Source organism: Apostichopus japonicus, chromosome 4 (genome assembly GCF_037975245.1).
Source record: "Apostichopus japonicus isolate 1M-3 chromosome 4, ASM3797524v1, whole genome shotgun sequence".
Lineage (NCBI taxonomy): Eukaryota > Metazoa > Echinodermata > Holothuroidea > Aspidochirotida > Stichopodidae > Apostichopus > Apostichopus japonicus.
The window spans coordinates 17,677,538-17,697,956 of record NC_092564.1 but is presented as its reverse complement, the minus strand read 5'-3'; the positions used below and the strand labels follow the sequence as shown (position 1 = coordinate 17,697,956).

At 38.2% G+C, this 20,419-nt stretch overlaps 1 protein-coding gene and 2 long non-coding RNA genes across 3 annotated transcripts in view; 1 reads left to right on the top strand and 2 right to left on the bottom strand.

Annotated features, from left to right (window-relative positions):
- Nucleotides 1-20,419, top strand: part of LOC139966661 (angiotensin-converting enzyme-like) — a 41,245-nt gene that overhangs the window by 5,729 nt on the left and 15,097 nt on the right. The gene's annotated exons all lie outside the window — the stretch shown is intronic.
- LOC139966674 (uncharacterized) lies at nt 457-13,147 on the bottom strand. Its single transcript, XR_011792723.1, has 3 exons — nt 12,881-13,147; nt 5,930-9,870; nt 457-1,876 (listed from the first exon to the last, which is right to left on the bottom strand). It is a non-coding gene; the product is annotated as an uncharacterized lncRNA (long non-coding RNA).
- Nucleotides 15,668-19,921, bottom strand: LOC139966675 (uncharacterized). Its single transcript, XR_011792724.1, has 2 exons — nt 19,276-19,921; nt 15,668-18,032 (listed from the first exon to the last, which is right to left on the bottom strand). It is a non-coding gene; the product is annotated as an uncharacterized lncRNA (long non-coding RNA).

Below are 20,419 nucleotides of genomic sequence, written 5' to 3'. Positions count from 1 at the left end.
CTAACTTGAGGCACCTCAATTTTTATGTAGAAAAAAGGCACATTTTTAACCTGAGGAAAAGTGGGGGCACGTGCCCCATGTGCCCCCCGGTTCCGCCGCCCTTGGTCCAGGTATACAATTGACTAGTTAGAAAAAAATTGATCGTGCAAAAAGCGTGGTAGCCCAGATAAACTGCGCTTACGGTGGTGTTACACGGAAATATTCGGGCATCATGATGCTAAATAAATAAAATCATGGAATTGTCGGGCAAAAATTTGAAAAAGATTCGGGCAAGCTACTGCATATTTATATATATATATATTTCCAGAGGACAAGAAATTCGGGCAAAAGTCCCGAACAATTCGGGCAGCCTAAGAGGAGAATATTTTTTCTCCTCTTAGGCTGCCCGAATTGTTCGGGACTTTTGCCCGAATTTCTTGTCCTCTGGAAATTTGGGGGGGGGCAATCTGCCCCCCTGCCCCCCCCCCGCCTCGTACGCCTATGCACGGAGCAAAACAGATGCGATTACCTATACCAAAGACATAACCGTGATTACTTTCACACCAATTCATTTGTTTGTTTTATCACAACATACCTATAGTACCTAAAGTACATATTAATTAATTCATATGTGATGACGTATAGTATACCTGGTAACGGAAGTGACCTATACCACCTTTAAAGGAATGTCTATGATTCCTAACAAGCCAAGAACAATTGACCCGATTCTTGTATGCATAAGTACACTACGTTAGGATTATAGGTAGATCGTGCACTGTGGGCCTAGGCTGGATCTTAATGCTTGCTTTAAACATTTACTTTCTCGTGGTATACCCGAATATATATCTTGTGTGACTATTTCAACAACGACTGTATCTCACTGACATCATAACAAACATTTACAGAACATGGTGGGGTGGGGGGGGGGGGGGGTAATAGTGAAGACCTTTGATGTTTGACTTGACATAAGGAGGTATGATTTGAAGTTGAAAGGTTGTTTAGTAAGTGACTTATGTGCGTACTGCCGGTTCACATTCCGACCTCAGTAAAATGTCCATACTCCGACCATGCTTCCTAACATGTTCCGATCATGATGCTGCAACCAATCCATGGGGATCAACGTCTTGAGTTCATTTCAATATTGAGTAACGTGTACATCCGAGATTATTCATATCAAGCGAGTTAAACGTACATCCCAAGTCATTGCAGCAATATACCTATTCCCCATATAACCCAAGGTTGTTGACAAACTCAGCATGTCACTGCTGTTCACGCCATTCCTATGCATTCTATTCCGCCAGGGAATTCATGGCATCAGGAACCCCAAACATCAACATGATTGTATTGACCGCAATTTGCCAAAGTTGCGCTAACTTGAACAATTATGCTCTCTTTTCTGCACTAGTATAAAACGTCTCGCCAAATTATAACGAATCCATTCGGCTTTCACTATGTGACTGTAGCTTCAGGGGTGGTTCCCTCCTCCACCGAATCAGCCTCTTCATTGGAATGTGAATCCTCCTCCTCCAACCCTTCATTTAGTATTCCTAACACCGTCCTTGTTGGAACTGGGCCGGCTCCGTCCCATTTAACATATTCCACATGACCAGTTACTTCGTTAACATATGCTACTAGCGGGGCGTTAGCATGTTGCACCACCCATTGATACGTGGGCGGTGGTTCACCATTCGGAAATCCAAGGTGACTCTGACCAGTTTCCCGGAAACCAAACATAGTCCCTATGTGGGGTCGTCGACTAATTGTCCGCCCTGTTCTTTCGCTTCGTCGAGGGTGGTGTTTTCCACACGGCACGCAAATCCAGTAGACGAAGACGACCAAGAATAACAATATACCGAGTAAGAGGAAGAAGTCGTCACCCATCGTGAACCTTGTTTGTCTGAGATAAAGATAGAACGAAAAAAAGGAAAATTGAAACGGTACAGATGTGTTTTGACGAAGTACCGGGTCGATCATAAAACACTGAAACAATCACTTCAGTGACCCCACATTAAAATATGCTGTCAATCACGTTGCAAATTTGTAATTGACCATACTGTATGCTTGTATAGGTACCCACGAAGTACATGTCGTGAAGGTGGTGGTGGGATTTCGTTTGTGAATAACGATGGCGCTCTTAATACAAAAATGAAAAAAAAAAATCGCGACCCGAGGGTGTGAAAATCCCTTTTGGTTTGATCACCGTATATTATGACGTAAAAATTTCAACTGCGTTGTAGTCATAGCTCATAACACGAATGTAATAACTGTTGTGACTCGTTGTCATCACCTGGGGAATGTTAGCAGCTTTAGGATCCCCGAATTTTCTTGGCAACGATTTGAGAAGAGAGAGAATTAGCTTTATTAGTCATGTTGAGAAGTGTCGATTGTGCATTAACTAACAAGTTATCTTCTGCACTGTTTAGAGTTCCTAAACTAAAGCAAATCACGATTTTTTTTTTTCAAAATTAAATTCCAAAACGTAAAGTCGAAAACGCATCTTAGTTTTTAACACTGGCTGGTAGACCAACAACTATTTGATACCATACCGGCATCCTCAAAAACGGCAATTACAGCACTATGTTTACTGTGTGTTTTGTTTGTGTATTGCATGTAACTTACTTTTTGGATTGCTTCCCAAAGTGTTTGAGTGTGTACCAATATATAGCTATGTCAGTGTTACGTTTGATATGTCTCGGTGGTATAGCCTTTTGGAACTGGCAATAAACGTTGCAGGGAAAGTTCATGATCTTAAATAACGTTTTTTCAAACATATGCATCATGGACGATATGATCAGCTGTTAAACATATACTACGACGATTGCCAATAGTTGCGATCTGAAGGCTGTAGGTTAATAACAGGTCATCCACAGTACCAACGAGGCCCCTGACCCACAGCAGGTCATTCTCTGGTCTACGATACGACTTGTTTGTCATCTTCTCTCTTGGGGTCTCGCTTTCGTGGAATTAAATATGATGTTTACGACATCTTTCTTCTCTGAACCTGATATTTTGTCGGTGGCTTGGGATTCGAGGGAAACCAGCGGGGATCGCTTAGAAATCAAATTGTTCTGCGCCTACTGACTTAGCGGCATGAATGACTAATGGAAGGGCAAGTATATGACAAATGGAGATATGTAATTAGTTCAGTGATTAAACGTTTGATACGCAATTGATATCGGAAACACCAACTGAAACTTATCGCACAATGCAACCGTAATACAGTATTAGGAAAACAATTAGGTATACTGAATATGTCAGTGACGAACAAACTAAACATTTATTGTAGCTGTTGCAGCACAAATTATACAATATGCACGCAATGTATTACATAGAACAGTATGCAATGTTCTTCATATAACTGACCAATCCTACACATGCAATATATTACAGTTAGACTGGTTAGTTAGTCTTAACTATATTCGCTGCTAGCTGCAAAGGACACAGGTATCCAGCTAATGAATTGCAACAGGAAGATGGATATGTTGGCGCATTTGACAATGCATTCTCAAACAAAACATCTTGACCCAATAGTTTTTTCATAATCTTATACTCCTCCCCTTCCCCCTCCCCAAAACAAACACACATATGCAAATATGCGCGCCAGTTGTACACCGTTTCCTGTTGAATTTTGCTTCCATTTGTAGTTCCTACATCTATGCCAAACATGTCTACTTACTTTTCAAGTTACCTAATGAGGGATTTCCGGCTGTAATTCAATTACGAGGCAAGCAGTATAATTGTGCTTATGGTGGACTTAAACACCGCTTGTGAGGGCCACACAAGTTCAACTTCATTTGATATCAAGTTTAGAATGTTTTCCAGTATTGAGGTATTATGGACCGTTATATATCATGTGAGAAACTGTGTACATATCGGACAAATTTGTAAAAGTTAGAACTTCAATATTTTGTCAAATTTTGTCCTTTTTGAGGCTGGGTCTGTAGAGTGCAGAACAAACTGATTATGATATCTGGCACATTATGTTTATACTGTAAGGTTTCAGTGACCTAAAACATATATTAGGATATGGAAGTTGGTGAAAGGTGAGGATTATGGTAGGTGAGATGTCAAATACCAGAACATGAAGCAAAAAACCACGATTGTTTTCTTGCTTACTGGCCAATGATTAACATAGAGTTATTAACGCATACACCACCCACCCATACACAGAGACCGACCCCCCTCGCACCCCCACCCTGTACCCACTGCACCATCACTTCGGATTCCTTTTGGGCTTAGATTGTTTCCTGTACAATCTTCTCATTAAAAGTCGACAAACAGTTGGCTTGTCCGAAGCAGACATTTTTTCCTTCATTAGTTACAATGTAGCCTATATATGTGATTTTCATGTGGTTTAACATTAGGGTGAAAGCGGTATTGTGACGTCATCGAATAAAGTGAAAGTGGAAGTTTGCAACACTGAAAGGGCAAAGATGTTGAGTTTGTTACAACGTTGATACTGAAGAGAGTATTCGACAAGTGTATCCATACACACGTTGTAATGTAATGACATTGTTTTGGCAATTAGCATAAAAAGATGGTCATCATATTTAGCATACTGATTACTGTATAAGTATGAATAGTGTTCAGTCTAAAGGAAAGGATTGACAATCAACCCTTCGAAAAGGATCACAGATTTTGGTCATGTGTCTAAGACAGGAATTATCACTGGCAAAATCATAGGATACATCTTTTGAAAATTTGAAGCAGGTCGCAAGCTTCTAACGATGGGAATGTTGTCAGACCTACGATCTGAAACATGGTGTGCTCTATAAGTTTTTGGGCTAAACTAAATACATTTGTGAGATTGGGGAGTCTATAAGGAAAAGATCATAGCTATAATACGAATCCGCAACAGCAAAATGGGGGTGCCCCGGAATGGAGAATGCCACTCATAACGAACCCCTGCCTGTATCATCTCTGACATAGCAGGATAGTAATTCGTGGCACTTGTTACACACAGGATCAAAAACAGAACGATAAAATAGAGAATATATTATTGAAATTGTTGTGAGTTGGAAAATCCACAACAATGAAAAAAACTTCGGACACCCTTACCAACTAGGTTATGGACAATGATTACATTAGTTCCAAATCTCAAGCTATGATATCAAAATTATCACAGTACGCCATACATGAAACTGTGCAACCTCTCTCCAATATTGATTAAAAACTGAGAAGACCATAAAATATAACTGGGGCAGTTTTGGCACCAACATTGCCCTAGCGACAATGTGTGCCAAAACTGAGAGAAAGAAGGTAACAGTTGGTCATGATAAGATAGTCCCGGAGGATATGGCACTATAATCTGCGATATACCTTTTTCCAGCTTATTATGTTTAGTATAATTGACTGTGTTGACGTGCAAATAGTGCATGTAGGTCTACCCAATCAAGGGAACATATAAACATACTACCACACACTGGTAAAATGTCAGCTTCCTGACATGACATGTGTCAAAACAACAATTTTCTCATGTGCTATCCCCGTCTTATTTTGGGGAAGTGGTGGAGAGGGTGGAGGGGGGGGGGAAGGGGCATGAGGGAGTCCTCATGACAAGTATCTATATATATCATATGAGATCAAGATCATAGTTATTGGTGTGCATCTCGCTGTAAGCGATTGCGTGCAAAGTAACACATTGAAGTAGCCTGTGTCAGACGCATGAGAAATACATGAACAAACATTTACTGTAAGCTATACTGAGATGCTCTTTTCCAATAACCATATACTAGCATCCGGCATTGGTCGCATTCAGCTGAAAGGTAACGGACCGTAGTCTGCTTACCGCGTGAATGAAGACAAACTGGCATATAACTTTATTTAGTTGAAATCTGATATATAAGTACCTGTATATGTACTTGTAGTACTGTATAGGCTACAAAATATTCATATAAATACATATAGGCCTACTACAGCATAACGGCTACAGTGCGTATCAGAAGCTTACCTTTCGCTTTCAGAGTTATGTCAAATAAGAACATTCGAAGCACCTCGTTTGGAATTGAGTAAAGGAGAACTCCGAAAGGCTGAAAGCTCCTTCTCTCGTGTCACCTGGCTGTCATGATCAGCATCTGTGTAAGGTCTATGAGCCGACCAAGCTTGCCGAGTCCCTATACATTTACTCTTTAACCAAAAGTGACATGTATTTTTTTGCAAGAGCGATGATGCTTTCTCGTTTCAACAGCTTACTGCGGTTCCCCTGAGAACTAGACGGAACCGGTTCTCATGTATACATATATATATTTTATAAGCAGCGTTGTTGTTGTTATGCACACCTCCTGCTTCCCTTCCTGGCTGAGAATTGTTGACAACGGTGTTGGCAGCAGTAACAGTTCGAAGTTCAAATCCTTCCAACCAATTACAGCTCAGTGATGATGGAGAATTGAGTAATATGGAGTGAGGCTAATCAAGTCACTACTTTCAGAAACCCACGTAGGATCTCTGACCTCATATCCCTCCTTTACCTGGTAAAGGTCAAAAGGTGAACCTGATTTAGCTTTGCTGTAAAGGCGTAGCATAAAAGCTATGTAACGCTAGGTTCTGATTTCCATTGACGGCGAGCGAAATGACATGTGCACAGTTTTACATTATTGTCGATGCAAATTATACACATATGTAGACATCATAGAGTACAGAAACACTCATTAACGTATATAAGTTGCAGAAGCTTATCGAGAGAAGTACTCAGTACTTAACGTATCAGTTTCATTTTAGCTTTACGTATAGCCTACAGTTCATGTCGTTGTGACTGTTAATGGCAGCAACACTTGAATGTTAATTGATGCCCCAATGGGTATTTATGGACATCACCATTGTCTCAATAATCCTGCCTGTTATAAAAAATTGTCTACACGCACTTCTCAAGAAGCACATGCTTTCCGTTTCACAGTATAGTACCGATTATAGAAAGCAATAATGGAATAAACTGGTCAGGTAGGGGGAGGGGTGGAGGTTTTGCGAGTGGGTTGTTAAATATTTGGAAGCAATTCTCAGCTAATACTTCGTCCACGCTATTCTAGTTTGTATCACACAAACTATAAGTATTATAAATAATTAAACTAATTTATAGAAAAACATATAGTTGAACCATAGTACTTCAGGCCAGAGTTCTTTAAGCTGTTGACCCAACCCAGGACCTTCCAAGAGGACTATAAGTCACGTCCGACCAGTCCCCCACCCCCCTGCACAGAATCGATGGTCAGAACACAATTTATCTAGCTTGGATTTAGAACCGGATGTTCCAAATCTTACGTGTGGCCCATTAACAAGCTCCGAACACTGTTTATCTAGATCATGTTTTTCGCCACCTAAGTTAGTTGGGTCGCGCCGATAGTTTTCGGACAGTCGCTCTAATCCATGTTATTAACGGTATCATTCATGTGGCTGCTAAAGTAACTTAACAGTTTTTAGAGACATTTCAATAAAATATACCTTAAAGAGAGAAAACACAGAAATATGTTTTACATATTACCTTCTTTTTTAATAATCAAGGGTTACAGTTGAAAGTTATACAAAAAAATGAAAACAGATACAAAATATGTAAAGAGACTTTAATTAGTAATTATTGCACTAAGTAAGTATAATATGACATGCCGATTGAGGACAAATACACATGCCGATTGAGGACAAATACACCCCATGGGGGTATGGAGACATGAGAAGGGTATATATTATCACTCTTATCCATGTCTTATCAGAAGGGGGCAGGGGAGGGGGGACACAGAATCTTGAAATAAACAAGTACCGTATTCCTTTTGTCAAGTGGATTGTTATATGTAAGATGGTTATACCGCCTTTTCTTTAGTCGTGAAATGATGTACTTTCACAGTTTATACCTTTAAAATTATAAGTAAATATAAAAAGCAAAGAAACCAACTTTTGGAAGAAGGAGACGTGATAACAGATCACCGACTGTGATCCATTTCCTTCATGAATTAAAATTTGGCAAAATTTTTTAATCTTTGATTTTAATAATCATAGTGAGAACAAGATAATAAAATCCAATATTCCTTTTTTTCGTTTTTCAATTTGCATTTTACAATGTCACATTGTCTTCCACCTTCGCTGTCACGACCTGAGCTTAGAAGATTCAACAAAATACATAGTTTCATTTCCTCTTGCAAGTTTATTATATGAAATATTCATAAATCCCTGCCTCCTTAAAAAAAAAAATATATGCTTACTTGAAACCTGAGATCAGAGGACTGCATGAATACAAACATATTGGTCATGCAGTTTGACAGAATTTGTATTCGGCTCTCGATCAAATATAAAATGCGGTTACCAAGGTTTGCACAAGTGTTCATAAACTGTAACGGATAACACAATGTACCATAATATTATTTGATATAACCTACTGGAGTTATATCGGTTTAATCATTTGACTACGTGTCTATGACGTACCGTATGATCTTTTCAGTATGGTTCCTTCTAAATTTAGCTAGCCCTTGTATGACGTCATAATCAATTAATATAAGAATAGCTCGTCCACACCGATTTGTGTACGTAATTGTCATTGTCATAGCTGGGCGTTTATATATATTACGGTGCATTCCAAGCTTTTTGTTACTTTCCGAAATGTATAGTTTTCGAAACAAAGGAACCCTTAAACAATGTGCCTTTACAAACTCCGTGACAATCGTTCGAACTGGTAGATACCGGATGTGCAGAACAAATAACTTCATTGCAGTGGAATGACTAAGCAGATCACGCACCTTCCATGTTATCAATATATTTAAAGATCATAATCTTGTATACTGGGTGGGTGGAAAGACACCCCGTTTGATTCCATTATTTCTTGAACATACATGTCAGAAGGGTTAACAATCGCTTTATATCGAACTTCGTGCTTCCCCGCCACGCTCACGTTTTGCGGTGGGGTTTGCGGTATACTGTCAGTTTTTCCAAAGCAATTAACTTTTCCTCAAACTTTATGCCGTTGAGAAGATAATCGCTTTATAGAATCAAATATGTATTTCATGTTCCTGGTATTATAATCGAACGACATCACTTTCTGCGAGAAAAAAAAAAGTGACTGAGAAAAAAAAAAATCTCGTACGTCCGACTCAAATGACTTGTATGAGAACGGTTGGTGCATGTCAAATTGTAGTAGTGCTGCAGTCAGTAATAGTACAGCAAAAATACCGGCTTCTCTTTGCGATGATTGTCGCGTATCATTCCGATGTATTCGCTTAGTTCAAATGTCTTTGGAACATCACATACGGCATGCAAGTATACCATTTAACTTCACTGCACCCATTCTCTATATAAGGGATCCAACAGTATTAAAACAGTGTGGACGGCCGCGTAGTGGGCCTAAACATCATCCATATACCTTATATCCACTGAAGCTCCATCTTGGCGAAAAACGAGAAGTCTTCGTTTTCGATGATTTGTTTGGGATCGCTCTATCTGCAGTTTGGTCATTCATTCGACGCGACAGAGGGCGTGTTATCAGCAAGGTCTTGTTCCAACGATGAGGAATCCTCCGCCATCTCATAGGCTGGATTATATTGTCCAAGTACAGTCCTGGTTGGGATACTCCCAGTTCCATCCCATTTAACATGCTTGGCATGACCACCCTCGTCCACATATGTTAATGTTGGTGCACTAGAGTGTTGTAAGACGGTTTCGTAAGAAGGAGGGGGGTCCCCGTTTGGAGGGTCAAAGTAAGACATTGTTCTATGAAGACCATGCACCTCTTGAACAGTCGCAGGTCGACCAGGTCGACCAGGTTGACCTGCAGCAGAGGCAGCACTACCAGCATTAGTAGGATTTGCTCCATGGTTTCGTTTATAATTAACACATATCCAACGCAAACAGCATACGATGACCATTGGCATGACAATTCCAAGAATAAAAAGCGCTTGTCCGAAGTAGACTTCCATTCTGTATAAAAACAAGATCGATCACAATTTATTTGACATTAATGACCCTCATATACGACTATGGTACGGACATAGCTTTTTGTGATGTATAGGTATGTACAAAATATTACGTAATACATTTACACAGCGAGAGAATCTCATTTATCTAACTACTATAAATGGTCTTTTAGGTTCGTATACCATACGGTCTCAAATCTTAAGGTTTGAAACAAACAAACAAACAATTCAGAGGTAGTCAACGAGAAACTCCTTGGTTCCAACTTATAGATTTGGTTTATCATCGTGATGTAATATTGCGCAATGAGAGTCTTACATATATGGCAAGCCAAATGCTCACTAAATCGAAAAAAAATCGATAAACCATGTTTATCACTCGAAAAACAATGTTTATCGACCGAAAAAACTATGTTTATCGACCGATAAACATGGTTTGTCACCGAAAAACCATGATTATCGGCAGATAAACATGGTTTTTCTGAGAAACATTGTTTATCGAACGATAAACAGTGATTTTCATTAGATATTCCAAGTTTTTTTTTACGATAATCCAAGTTTATCTCTCGAAAATCCATGTTTTTCGGCTATAAACCATGTTTTTCGACAGATAAACATGGTTTATCGGTCCTATCCATGTTTATCCCCAATAAACATGGTTTTTCGACCGATAAACCATGTTTTTCGCCGAAAATCCATGTTTATCGGCTATAAACCATGTCTATCGACCCATAAGAATAGTTTTTCGCCGATATATCTTGTTTTTATATTAGGCGACTGATGAAAATTTACCGGAACTACTTCCAAAACTCTACATGTTATGTTAGTATATATATAGGATAAATCTTTGGTTCCGATCCCGCATGTGGGCGAGCCGTACCCAAACTTCGTTAAGTCCCGGCCTTATCCATAATTAGGAACGACGAAATATGGCCCCTGTTACCGGTTTGAGACTGTTCATGGTGTGCTCAGGGTTGTATCTCCTGATAAATTCTGCGTTGGCGCCTTTGCCAAATAGAGAGGAGAGAGTATCAAATTCCCAACCCTCTGTTGACAATTTCATACACAGACTAACCAGCTTACTGCGGAATTTTCAACGGTAGGTTTGACTTCGCTTAGCCATTGGACTATTGTAAGCCTTTATATTATGCGGTTAGGCTATTCCATAGAGTTAAAAAGAATTCCTATTATGCTCTATGGCTTTTTCCTATGACATTAAAGGTCTTCTGTATAGACCCCAACTATAGCACGCTATCATGGATAAGTTTCTTGAGATTACGTAATCGACCTGCTTTGGTCGTAAAATGACCTCTTTTTACCAATTAGTTTGCAACGCCTGCCACATATTTTTCCTTGTATGAGGGTCTTTGTGCGAACGCTGAATGATTAACTACACTGCAGACTTGAACATATTTCCACACAGTGTTTACTCAAAGAGCCCAATGGTGTTAAGAAGCTATGCAGGCTAAATGTACAGTCTAGAACTTTAAAGGTTGATTTACGACCGTGGCAGGTCGAATACGTAATCACATACTTTCCTAGCTATAGTGTGCTATAATTGGGACAAATAAACCTTGTTTTTCGAATGAAAAAAAATGTTTATCGCCGAAAAACCATGTTTATCAGAGATAATCCATGTTTTTCGACAGATAAACATGGTTTATCGGCGATAAACCATGTTTATCGCTCGAAAAACATGGATTATCTTTTGAAAAACATGGATTAGTCGCAGATAAACATGGATTGTCACAGATAAACCATGTTTGTTGCCGATAAACCCTGTTTTTCAAATGAAAAACCATGTTTATCGCCGAAAAACCATGTTTATCGATGATAATCTATGTTTTTTAAGCGATAAACACGGATTTTGGCAGATATACCGTGTTTATCAACCAAAAATTCATGTTTATCGGTCGATAAACATGATTTTTCGATCGAAAAACATGGTTTATCGACCGATAAACATGGTTTTTTGACCGATAATCCATGTTTTTCGATATTTTTAGCAATTGGCTTGCCATATACATGCGTGATTGCACAACGGTAACGGTTTGTGCTTTATCTGAATTTGAAATATCAATATCTTTATCGAAAGTAATGTTTTATATATAGGCCGTTGGCTCTGATTGGCTCTTATAACACCGACTCGAAGTTGGACGTTCAATGCCCATCCAATTTTTATTTCTTAGCTTCGACCCTTTTCTGTCTATTACCGGTGTCATGGTCAGAGGTTCTTTTCATGTACGGAATCGATTGAAACTCTTTGAAGCAGAATTCTCAGTTTAGTTGCCAATTCGTTACGTAACTTTATCAACCTTACCGATTATTACTCAAAATTAATTTTAAAATTTTTAATACTAAGATACGGTTCGATTTTTGTCATCAAATCATAATTAAAGTCTTGATGTTAGTAAAATGGTTCCATTTGATTCTAAACGTTTCGTCGCCACACATACTTTCCTGTGGGTATATTTAACACATTAACAAGCAACTGTTGGAAGATTTTACATCATTTAAAATAAAACCAATTTATATATATCAGAGAAGAAAAATGCATTTTTGTTAATCTCTTATATCATACTTTTATGTTACAATTTTTTTTCCAAATCAACGCAAATAGGCCAACAGCTTTAAACCAGAACTCTAATCTGAAAATAAAAGTTTACAATAAATGCATCTTCAAGTTTTCTTGTCACATCAAGGTCCAGTGTGCCCTTCATTGTCTTTCACAGGTAATAAAAGCATAATAAACTGCATATTTTAATCATCATTGCAACATATATAATATAATTGCGAACAATCATACTGACATCTACTGACATATGCCATAAACTGTGTCCTAAAAAGGTTACAAAGTTACATTTGCTAAATACAGTTCCCTATATGAAGCAATCTAGTAAATATACCTACGAAAAAAAGTACCATAGGCTATACGTACGGTACAATGAGCAATTAAGTTGGTAGGTGACACGGTACAAGTAGGATGTTTATGGAAACTTAGAAACAAATTAACATACCTTAACACTGATTAACTGTGTTTCATATAGTTTAGGTATCCTCATAAGAAAAATCGACCGTTTGCCATTTTTTAGAAACGGTAAGAAAAGCAAAACAAAAGATCCGAATCCACCAAGAAATTTGTCACCGAAGGTCCCTATAACTAACGGTTACGCTAAATACCTAATACAGTGTAGTATACCGTTACCTCTATCGCTTAGTGAACAATATGTAAAGCTTACAACACTATTTTGCTATAATAAGTACAAAGTCTGACAACTTTTTATCTAAAACAAACAACAAGCCACACGGTACCATGCACGAACAAAAGGGGAACGTTAGAACGACGTAAAAGAAAGAGACGTGAATGGGGTTCCTCAAGTGTGACTTCAAAAAGGGATGAATTAGCTATAAGTTTGGCACGGTTGTATAAGCCAAAAGAAAAAACTGGGAAAAAAAACGTGCAGTTGCATTCTATTCCGTGTTATATACCTTTCAAAAGACTGAAAGAAACTAGAATTCGCCGAACACTGAATGAAGCAAAATTGAAAATAACCAGCGACAAAAGCCTGCCCTTTATTTTTGCTGCAAAGGTTGAAACTTGTTAACAGTCTTAAAAAAAAAAAAATAGAACAAAAAGACCTTATCATTGTCTGAAGTAGGAACATACAGGTTTTGTACCGGAACTATACTCTATCAAAGTTGCATACAATCTATTTTCATCAAACTTTGATGATCAAGTCTATTTCACTGAAATATTACAAGGCATACGCAGTAATTGCTATATATACGTCTGTGCCATCATGCATGCTTGTATCTTATTAACAATGTTTGTTGTCTACTTTGGGAACTGAATACTGCAACTAAGGCACCTGCCCAGATTTTCACCAAAAATGACCGATCTTGTTCAATTAAGTTCACCGCATATAGGCCTACAATGAAGCCATTGGTTTTCACCATTACCTACTTTCAGACTTTTGCTCTTGAATAAGATTAAAGCAGTTTATCTCATTCAACACAGCAAGCTGCCGCTGTAATGACCACTTCCACTCCCTCAATTATTCTGTGTGAAATAGACGGATCTAGGCACATTTATATGATATGACAGTACTTTGAAGCCTACGCTCAATGTTGATGTGGTTTTAGAAAACTTACACAAGCTTATTATTACCCCATCATATGGAAACAAACCAATACCTCCCATTGATACATCCATGTGTTCCCCATAAAAAGACCACGGTCCTCTCCTCTTAGAGAACCATCCGAAGGTTTTGTTTCCCTTTTGTTTTTCATCGATAACTGATTTCAGTGAGGAAAAGTTGACTTGTTGACTTTCGTTTGCCTCTTTTCGTTTCATACAATAAACTTTCCCTTTAACTCATAGCCCATTAGTTGGAACTTATTTCCACCTAAGTGTGCAGAAAGAGCTTTTTTGTGCAATATTGCAGTCAATGTTTTGCGTCTATAGAACTTGAAACTTAGTCGCTGCCATGTTACACTTTCCTATCAAATAAATAACTTTAGTTACGGGGGTAAGCACTGTAACCGCCTTAATAAACAGTAGCATTGCCACAGGAATTGACATGAAGTAACCAAACTGAAGAGGTAAATTATAGAACCCCATTTCAGAATACTGCCCTCTGATTGATTAATGAACCATCTTGCCAAACACAATACTAAAAATTACAGACCGCAATGTTTGCTTTAAATCTTTATGACATATTTGTCATCTACATCAAATATGCCTCGATCGTCTTTCGAAGAATATTTTATTGTTTGATTTTTTATTAATTGCACTCACTGATCCGCGGTAACACCGGCAGAATCACCCCATCCTTCTTCATAACCATCGTCTTCTTCTGAGGCAGAAAAGGACGAAGCAAGATGAAGCAATCATGTTAAATAGATAAACGGGACAAATGGGTTTATTGAAACAACGAATGAATTGAGTAGAGCCAGTAAGAGTCAGGTGGAAGGAAGGAAGCAGAAGATGAGAGGACTGCATGAGATAACAACTAAGGATAGGTTGTGCAGGAGAATATAATAAAAACAGAGAGTTAGCAAGGTAGGCTGCTCGGTGAAAGAGGACAAGGAAAGAATGGATCTTTCAAAAACGGTGTTTAAGGACAAAGTGTGCGGTGAACAGAAGGTTAAGAAGAGAGAGGTGATTGGAGAGGGACAACAGGTGGGTGCGAGAAGCAAGTGCTTTGGGCAGTCTTTTCTTGAATGTTGAGACCATAATATATACGGAACGTAGTGAAGCTTGTACCACCGTGGGAACGTTATCATTGAGTTAGTTTTATTGTTACTCGTTTTATTGTTTGAGAGAGAAAGCGAGTTGGAGGAGGTAAAGAGGTGAAGAGAGAGCGAAAAGAGTGGGTGAGCAAATTGCTCCTCCTATAAACTTCCGCAAAAGAGGAGAGGGAAACAGCGAGGCAGACTACTTGTACACAACATATTGAACATTTAGGACTGCAGGTAAACATCGTATTTTTACGAGACTCTCTTTTAGCTTTCACAGAACCTAGAATTATGATATGAAGGTATATCTAGCAATTCCCGGGTGCATTGAATGGGTGACTATCGACTATTGTACAAGCCGCGTTATTCAAGGAAAGAGACTTAACCTGTTGTATAAAAGGAACTTTATATTTTACCTATTCTATGACGTACCAATGATCGCGACCAAGATAAGCCTAATCAATAATTGAAACGTTACCCTTTTGTTTTTTAGAGATTTGTAAAGCCGCCGATACAAAACACTAGGAACGTGATTACGTTTCAAGCTGTATAGGAACACACTGATGTATGTTTTTAGAACTGTATATTTATAGTATTTTCTGCGTTGCTTAACACAGTGTACATAAAATATCGGATTATAATTTTGCTTTACGCCAGGAATCGAGTAATGACATTTAACGTATCGGTTAAGAAACAGGTTTTAGCGTTGATATATGGTTAACCATCTCAGAAAATCTCAGAATGCTTCTTTCAGAAGTTCGTAAAAGAAGGCCAGTGATACTTAACTTAAGGAAACTTATCCATCTTTTGCTTGACAGATGAAATTGGGCATAAGAAACATTTTGACATGTACAATATAACGGAAGCCCATAACCATGCAAACACCGATACTAATTGTTCAACTATACCTTACTAACGTGACATTGCCCATTGAGCTTCTCAGAAACAATACAAAGCAATGTTGTAAACGTATACCCACTTGACATGTGTCATATCATGCAACAGCAAATAACCATTACAAACAACGTCACATTTGTTTTAATATAACGAGCATGATGTTTTACAATCTGATAAACATGAACATCCTTTGCAGTCCCTCGAAGTACTTTTACTACGTCTAACTCCCTGACAGCAGAACAATTCAAAGAATTGAGGACAAAGTCAACAAATTAGAATAAGAACAGACCATAAATGGAATACAATTAAACAGTTATAACCTTCGTGTGGTTCTTCCTGGAACCTTCGAACAATTAATTAGCAATGAACTATTCTTAAATTAAGGAACAGGGGATTATGGCTTCACCTTTCACCTAATTGCTTATCAGATATTGATAATTACCGAGATATTTATCTAAGCCGGAGCAGGACTTAACGATAACTTTGTCGTTATGAGTCAAACGATACTTGAACCCTTGTATATGCTTTATCAAATTCATAGAAACGACTGCTGTGGTTAAGTGTAGCATCAATTGATATCACAAAGAAAAGTGCTTATCAATCATATGCAATCATATGCCATTATCTAATATATAGTAATCTAAAAAAAATATATATATATCCACATTTTATATATCAATTTGTTATTGAACCGAAACGAATGTTTAAATTTTGAAATTCTGATAAGGTGAAAGACCCCACGAAGTACTTGATTTTGTTAAGACAAATGACAAATTTTCGATTTACTCGCCACAGAAACCAGATCCAAAGCTCCAGTGGAAAGCATTCCATCTTCTCTTTCAAAATGTGTACTAACCACATTTCAGATATAAAGCACATTCTTCACTTGGATGATAATTTTTCTCAAGATATGTTCTTACAGAATACTACTAAAATAGGAATGAAAAAAAATTATGACGAGCCTCCTAGACTTTCAACAAAATGAAATTTTAATGGGCGAGTGATTACTCAATTCGATTCAACTCATTTTGTCACCGATACACTTCTTCATTTCAAAGTTATCCATAAGCAAAAAAGTAACCTGGAAATCGTCAGACAACTGTGTTTTGTCTTCGATCTTTTAACTTAAACAGCTTGGCAAGCTAACGCACTTCTGTACGTTGCTTGTAGGTTTATCATCAATAAGTTTATTAAAATGAATTCACAATCTGCCTTTGTTTTGGGCATGATGAATTTCCACTTCGGATGTTTCTTTAAGCTTTTGTCCCTTTCTCTTTACTTAAGGGAGTTTGAGATAAAGTATAGTACCGAAAATATTTCATTTTAAGACTAAAAAGTCCCGTACAGAAATCAATGTTAGTTTTAGGATGTTTTATTGATTAATATCTGGAACATCCATCGAAATTGTCTTATCGAACGTTGTAGTGACACCTGGTTCTCCTTGCAGGTCGTTGTCTATGGAATCCAAACGCAACATTAGAAAATGATTCCTCGTAACAGGCCTACTCCGTCTTATGTATAGGCTATTATATGATGCATTTTCAGTCGACAAGATGTCACTCTGTATGAACCGATCTGTTCGGACTTTCATGGTTTTCCTCTAAGATTTCAATTTCCATTAGTTCCCGTTGAAATTGTTTAGTCATACCATCGTGAAAATATCCCAATGCGGTGTGAGTTGGAACAGGTCCTTCTCCGTCGTATTTAACGTATCTCACTTTGCCATCAGAATCGATGTAAGCTATAGTCTTAGAGTTACTGTGTTCATTTACCCATTCATATGTAGGAGGTCCTTCGTTAGGACTGCCATTACCTTGTGCGCTTCTTGAATTTTGTGGGTTGGAGCTTTGGTTGGCATTACTTCTTGGACGTCGTTGATTAGATCGTCTTCGTCTCTTCATAGGACATATTTTCCCTTCTATCATATAACGAATTCCGACGAAGGTACCGAAAAGAATTATTACTACGAAAAATATTATTATAAGAATCTCAGTCAAAGATACAGCCATGACCTACGTCGAGAAAAGACCTCATCTGAAATGAAAATTGAAAGTAATAGTAACGAAAGAAATGTATCGAAATAAGAATCAATAATGACAGTGAAATTGCCCAGGTCGACCTATACAAGATTGTGACTCCGTGGTACATGAATACAACACATTAATTTTTCCGCATCTTCCATATTGTTCTACCGTTTGGTGGGGGGGGGGGGTTATACTTCTGATCTGACTACACTAGCAGTCTTACAAAAGCGAGCTATTCGACTAATTGGGAACGCACCTCAGAGTGCGAACACCAGTAAGTTATTTTCTTCACTAAAGTTTCAACAGGTGTTGGGTGGGGGTAGGGATGGTAGGGCTTGAGTGGCTGGGTGGGTGGGGTTATAGCTGGCAGTTATGGGTGGGAAAAGGTGGAGAAGTCTTGGCAGGGGTCGGGAGGTTTTGAGTGGGGTCAGGGACAGGGTCAGGGTGAGGTTTTTTTTTTCTCTCTCTTCTGTAATGTGTGTTTCTTGTTTAGAGACATATAGGTATGTATATATTCAAAGTAAAGTAGGGAGTGCTCTAATCGTTAAGCCATACATGTGTTTTAGAGCACATCTTTTCACAACTCTTTGAATTTGTGTTACTTTATATGTGTTTATTATTTTCACCTGCATGTTGTGATAAAACAAATTAATAAATGAAATGATATGATATGTATGCCTACAGATCGGTAACATTCAATTATTAAATGAAAAGGAGATATCTCAGTATACCTTCTGTGCATTTTGTGTTAATTTTTACAATGAAAACTTGATGTACTGTATGTAATTGATCTTCTGGCGGCAGCGATCATATTTTGCGCTCATATGACTATATATAGTTGTGAGCATATGAAAAGTTGTAGAACGAAACATTAATATTCTGGAAATGTTTTGTGATAATAAGGATTTTTGTCATTCACTTTTGAGAAAGAACAGATGTTCTTTAAAAATCTGAGAACCGGAAAATAGAAGAAACTATTGTTTTCTTCATCTTAGTTTAAGCTACAGACTGGGTCATATTGTACTCCATACTCTATACATACCAATGAACACATAATCACAAACCTAGTCGATGTATTTGATATAGTTACCGTTTCAGACTGACAGGAACACCTTTTCCGTATAGACAATTAGAGATGTTGATGGTTATTAAGACAATGTAACCTTATTTGGTTACACTATAGCCTACTCTCAATGCTATGTGCATAAATACGAGATTTCCAAAAGCAATTGTACATCATGATACTAACTCACCTCTGCAGTCCTGCAGCCATGTTTAGTTGCAAGTGGCTGTCAAGAAAACATTACTCTGCATGCAGTTTTGTTCTATATACCAATCTTATGTAAAGGAAACATCTAGTGCACATGTAGTCTCTTCACATCTACAGATGTCGCATTCCTAAGATTCTGCTGAACTGTCGAAGTGTGACAACCACCTGTGGAAACATCCAGGACTTTATAGATGGTGATGATTCCGTAGAGACAAAGACATACATAATTCAGCGACAGGCGGGAATGACAAAACAACAACTGTGAGCTGGTTGTAAACTTTGCTCTTGGGTTTCGTTGACATAGTGATAAAGCAATCTTTGTTTAAAGTTCTCCATTAATTGTACAGTCCTTTCAAACTCCCAGTGAAATATCTTGTATAAGTGAGAAGCACGTGATGTTAGGTGTCATCTATTGAATAATGTTCTCTGGATCCGAGCAGGGAGTAAAGCTTGCACACATTCTAGCTTGGGGGAATGAAGATTGATTGGGGGGGGGGGGGTTGGGGAGAGGTCCAAGGGAAAGTTGACAAGGCTATTGCTGAGCGCATATGTAGTTACGGGTTTATGTATACTTCTGCGTGCGGCTGAGTGGTCAAGTTGAAGGAGCCATGATTTATCGTGTTTCTCTTATACAGGACAATTTGACAGTAAGCTGTACATTCGGAAAATGTGGTCCATTGATAAACACAGTTTCTTTGAACATCACTGTCTTTTGGCTAATCATTTTCAGTCTACATTACTGGGAAAGTTAGGGTGAAAACTGACTCGTAGTCTACACAATCACAAACGAGCCGTCGTAATTCCAACATTTTGTCCGATGTTCTCAAAAAAGATCTTTTTGTTGGATGTTGTTTAATCAATGATTTTTATAGGTCTGGGAGGAATAGGAGGAAAAACACCCCTCCCAGCAGCCCGATCTGTAATTATGCCAAGAATTAAGGTTACTACTGTGGTGAATTTTTATAAAGAATGGTGTGCTCTTGCATTTGCAGTACAACCCCTGCCATTATACATCGCTGGGTCTCTACGGATTACAGCTGGCCTACTTAGGGGAACCCAAGTGTGGTAAGACAGAATGGTCCACCAATAATGACCTTATAAATTGTCACTAAACATTGTGGGGTCAA